We start from the raw sequence: 6000 nt of genomic DNA on the forward strand, positions 1-6000 counted from the left end.
CATTCAAGTGAATACAGGCCCCCTTCAGTCGTTACCACTCCACACTCAGCAGCATCCCTAGGGACTAGCCAGGTTGGCCTCTGCCAAGGGCCCAAGCCCAATGGGGTGGGGTGCAAGAAGAAAGGCAAAGAGAGCTGGTGGTTGCCAAAGGACAGAGTGGGGGCCAATATAGCTCCTTGCCAAGGCCGCAAGGGAGCCTAAAGGGGCTTAAAAAGCTATTTCTGCACAAGGTTTTTCTGCCTTTGCCTCGCTTTCCGGGCTCTGGGGAACTCCACAGAGATTTTGTGGGATCTCAGACAGCCCTGCGAGATCTTGTGGGAGCCTCCCAAGACCTTGGGAGGGACCTCATATGCGACCTCGCCAGAGCCCAGTAAGCAAGATGGAGGGCTTAAAAACTCAGTGTTTTGGTCTGGGGGCAAAGGCCCACTCAGCATGCTGGCTTCAGTCAGGTAGGGATGGTTGCACAGGGTCAGTCTTGGAAGTTGTCCTGACTTAATACAATTTTGCTGTAACGTGCAAACCCCCGGAACGTGACCCCCCCCCATAAGTTGCGATGAGGCTGCAGTGACTGATAAGGACTCAGCTCTCAGTCAAGGCAAGAACTGCTAAGAGAGAATATAGAACGAAGCTTATGCTTTCCAGAGATCCACTGGCTTATCTTTTCCTCTCAAAACAAAAGCCTGAGAATCGCAGAGATATATGGTATATTAGGGGGAACCACCTACTGTGTCTAACATGCGATATAGGGGTTGAGGAAACCATTGGTGGCTGCATTGTGGCAAAGTCATACAGCTCTGTGCTTGGCTCCATCCTTTGCTCCCCCCTCGGTGAACTCCCCACCTGGAAGAGAAGGCAAAGGCATCAAGTCTACTATGGGAGAAAGGTCTAGCAGCAGAGCATTGAATGTGCAACCCAGGCTCTTAAGAAACGAAAGTTATCTACCCATGTAGCTCATGAAACATACTCTACTGGGAAGGTCGCAGAGCTCACTAGTGGAGCAGATAGTTTTTATGCAAGAGGTTCCAGATTCACCAGGGCTGGGATTGATTCCCATTTCAAACTCTAGGGAGATAATCTGCTTAAACAATACTGAGCGAGGCAGACCAATAGAATAAAGGCAGCTTCTGCAGTAGTAAGAAAGAAATCAAGTTAAATCTCACTGTGAGGATGTGTTTTGTCACTGGGATACATGGATGAGTTATAGACTTGTGGCTGAGAATCTTTGCTATCCCTTTAAGTTTGATTAAAATTCAGCCATATTATTTCTAAGAATCGGAAACAGCACATGAAGATTTTCTTATGTAAGCAGATCTAGATGATTCAGGAATGATAGGCTTACTGACACTGCAAGAGCCTGGTCTCAATAAAAAAATATAAATATTAGAATAGAGCATTTCCTTACCTTCTTTCCACGGTGATCGCTGCCACTACTTGGAGAAGACAGTGGCAATACTAAGTGAGGGAGGGGCAGACAAAAGGTATTCATTAAGAACAGCGGAAACGCAAGATAGCTTTTCTAATCTGCTAAAGTTAACAAACTAGAAATACTACTTATGAATGGCTCTTGCCGATTAAGGCTTCATATACAGTGGTACCTCAGGTTACATACGCTTCAGGTTACATACACTTCAGGTTACAGACTCCGCTAACCCAGAAATAGTACCTTGGGGTTAAGAACTTTCCTTCAGGATGAGAACAGAAATCGTGCTCTGGCGGTGCGGCGGTAGCAGGAGGCCCCATTAGCTAAAGTGGTGCTTCAGGTTAAGCACAGTTTCAGGTTAAGAACGGACCTCCGGAACAAATTAAGTACTTAACCCGAGGTACCACTGTATTTCAATAACTGAAGAACCTCAGCATTCTTGGGTAATTTCAGAGATCGTTAGTGCTAGATTAAAAGCGGTTGAGCTTTGTGAAAGATAAGCCAAAAACAAACAAACACACAACCCAAACCCACATGGACAAGCAAAGGATGTTACTTCATTTTGCGGCACACAAAACATATAAACCACTCAGCTAGTTTGAAAAATACGTTGACTTCAAGGTAGTTGTATGCTTTGCTTCCTCGGCAAAAGAGAACTTAAAATGCAGCAACCCAGGCTCACATCAATCCACAAGGCACATTGCGCCACCGTCATGTGACTGCAACTCCACGGCAGCAGACAAATCTCTTCGCATGCACACATATAACACCGGCTGCTGAACTTTCACTAGCTATCACCACCATGCTCTATAGATGCTCTAGCTAGTGCAGTATCTTTCTTCAGAAAGGAAAAACTTGGAAGTTTGCAAATGAGACGGGCATCTACCAGCCAGGCAGGATACTAAAAAAAGAGGGCCGTAGCTCAGTGGTGAGTGCATCTGCTTTGCATGTAGAAGGTCTGAAATATACTCTGAGTCGAGAGTGGATTTCATGCTCTTTATTCAGCTCATAGTTGGTGAGGAGGAATGAAAGTTCCCCCCAAAGTATCTGCTTTATATACATTATTTACAAAAGGGGCTGCACGTGATTGGCTAATTCTGTAATTCTCCTGTAGGCCAATCAGGTTGTAGATTCACTTCCATCTGGAGCTGGGTTGGGTGGCTCCTGCAGACCAATCATACTGCTGCATTGTTCTAGGACCAATCAGACTGCTGCATTCTGAATCCTATTGTTCTAGGACCAATCAGACTGCTGCCCTTTTGGATCCTATTCAACTCAGTACATAACAAGGTCCCAGTCTTAAAGCCCTAAAATGTAGGACATCTTGAGCTAGATTATTGAGCTGTTTCATTATTATTTGCTGATGTTTAATTTTACTGTTTACTATTAGATTCCGATGGATTGTTGAATGTTGCTTTGTTTGATGTAAGTTGTTTATTTTAAAGTCATTGTGACTTTTAAAATCTTGCATCAGGTTGTTACTGTTCGATGTTTTATTATGTTTGTAAATGTGTTGGAAGCTGCCCAGAGTGGCTGGGACAACCCAGCCAGATAGGCAGGGTATAAATAAAATTATTCTTATTGTTATTAATCAATGGCCTGACTAGCTCTAAGGCAGCTTCCTATTTCTGTGTGTCATATAGCTCAGCCAGTATAGAGCAAGAGACTCCTGATCTCAGGGTTGTGGGTTCGAGTCCCACATTGGGCAAAAGATTCCTCCATTGCAGGGGGTTCGACTAGATGACCCTCGTGGTCCCTTCCAACTCTACAACTCTATGGTCAACTCTCTATATAGATGCATGCTCTGTAAGGCCTAATGGAAGGACCTTATTTAAGAAACCATGGCTTCAGAAGTTTCCTTGATTGGGCAGCCCTGTTCCATACCCCATAATGGATTGGATAGCCCTGTTCCCCCCCACCCCAAAATGCAACAGTCCTTTATAACCAAAAAAAAAGAGGAAATAGACCAGTCTCCCCACTCTAACTCCCTAACACTAACTGGAACGCGAACTACCAATCCACAAACTGTCGCATTTATACACACTCTCAAGTCACACTTTGCATTCTTCCTGCTTTTCTTAATAACACAGCTATTTTAGCCACACCCAGGCAGGGAATAATATGAAGCCTAGAGAGCCACAAGTATCTGTCGTTACAGGCTCTGGCTATAGCCAGTGGCGTAGCGTGGGTTGTCAGCACCCGGGGCAAGGCAAGTAATTTGCACCCCCTAACCCGTGGATTTGCGCCCCCTAACCCATGGATTTGCCCTAACCCCAGATGTTGCGCCCAGTGCGGCCGGCACCCCCTGCACCCCCCACGCTATGCCACTGGCTATAGCCCCATCCACATTTACTTGGGTGCAAGTCCTGCTGAAGTTTTTAGGGCTCATTTCCAAACCAAAACAGAATCTGGCTACATCTCTCATTTAGTCTGCATCAGGTGGCTAATTCAAAATTGTGCTGGTATACCCCATTTTCACCTTTTAACTTGCTCCTAACCCTCTTCTTTTTCCGAGTATAGTCTGCGGATTTTGACACCAGCTTTTTCTGAGAGTCAAGGACCCAGCTTTTCTCACTCTCACTGTTGCTTGGAGTTTCTTGGTTGCTCTCCGAAGGGAGATTATTCCTGTAGCTGCCAGACTTGTAAAAAAAAGAGGTGAAGAAAGAAGTTAGTTCACTCTACCAATCTTTTGCAATAAAGAATGGGGATGTCACATCAAAACATTTTAAAGTAAATATTGCATTCATGCAATAAAGAATGGGGATGTCACATCAAAACATTTTAAATGCATAAATCATCTCAAAATCAACATTAAACACAGAACTAGCTTTTTAAAAAAAGTTATGCCAGTGACTCTAGTTTCAGATACGGTGTTTCACAATACAGAGTGGAGGGGGGACCTTTCCAAGCAGAGGGCCTTCTTTGTGGTGGCGCCCGCCCTGTGGAACGCCCTCCCACCAGATGTCAAGGAAATAAACAACTATCTGACTTTTAGAAGACATCTGAAGGCAGCCCTGTTTAGGGACATTGTTAATGTTTGAAGTTTTATTCTGTTTTTAATATATTGTTGGGAGCCACCCAGAGTGGCTGGGAAGGCCCGGCCAGATGATGATGATGATGATGATGATGATAAACTATTCCAACTCAGAAGCCAAGTAAGTGCTCAAAAAGCCCCACGGCTGATCACACATTTCAAGAACTAGTATTTCTTTCTGGATGCCTGACAACTATGCCCCATCCATTTATGATATCCCTATTCCCATGATGACTTAAGAATAGGCCTTGTTACCAGTCTTCTCTTAGACTTGCTCCGTTCAAGGTCTCCTTTGCTGGAACTCCTGCGCACAACACAAAAATCAGGATGTTAAAGAGATGGCAGAAGACGCTTCCAAAGGATTTAGGACGACTCTGCAGAGTCCCGAGTTACACATTATATTGAAGGCTACAGTTTTAGAAGTCTCCCAAGCTCAGCTCCCGCCCACACTTCCCTGCTAATTACAGCAACTTTACCATCATGTGTTAAAATATCCTGGTTGAGAGCCAGAAAGGGGGAAGGGGTGGCCAACGCCACAGCCTTAGATCTGATCCTGTGCTTCCAAGCAATTTTTTTTCCTGCCCCCTGTATGCCTACAAGACACCTTTGACTGTGGCAGTGCCAAGCAAAAATAAAGAGAAAACCAAGAAGGCAGTCCAGTGCTGAGTGGGTGGAGAGGTCTGTCCTCTCCCATCATCAAAACAAGCATCCCCACCTCAGCTGATCGGTCACTGGTAAGTGGAAGAGGTGAGCTGCAGGATCCTTATGTATGAGGGGGGTATGCATGTGAATGTGTGAGGTTGCAACACCCACTTTGGGCTGCCAGTAATGGCTAAGGGAAAAAGTGGCCCTCGGGTTAGAGCAGTGCTTCCCAAACTTGGGTCTCCAGCTGGTTTTGGACTACAACTCCCATCAACCCTAGTTAAGAAGACCAATGGCCAGGGATGATGGAGGTTGTAGTCCGAAAGCAGCTGGATACCCAAGTTTGGGAAACACTAGGTTAGAGCATCATACTGGGATTCCCAGATTCACATCCTTGGTTAGCTGTGAAGCTCACTGGAAGACCTTGGGGCCAGCCACTTGCTCTGCATAATCTAATCTTTTTATAAATTTATGTTTTTATACGAGCTGGAAGCCACCCAGAGTAGCTGAGGAAACCGAGCCAGATGGGCGGGGTATAAAACATAACACAACACAACACAACACAACACAACACAACACAACAATAGGGCACCCCTATTTTCATCGGATATTATGTTGTTGTTGTTGTTGTTGTTGTTGTTGTTGTTGTTGTTGTTGTTGTTGTTGTTGTTACTATTACTTCCCAGGGTTGACCCAAACAAGCAGAATTCATTAAGCGGCAGCAGTGGTGGGTTGTAAGGGGCGGAGCAACACTCTTGGCCAGCAGGCCGTAAAGTCACAACACAAGCAAAATTTAATTCAGTCATGGCAACACAGCGTTGGCTCTCACCCCAGAACCCTTTCCCATAATTTCAATGACCAAGAGCTCCTCAAGTAAGCAAAGGCTTACTACTCACTGGAAGAT

The sequence above is a fragment of the Podarcis muralis genome, chromosome 8, assembly GCF_964188315.1.
Source record: "Podarcis muralis chromosome 8, rPodMur119.hap1.1, whole genome shotgun sequence".
NCBI lineage: Eukaryota > Metazoa > Chordata > Lepidosauria > Squamata > Lacertidae > Podarcis > Podarcis muralis.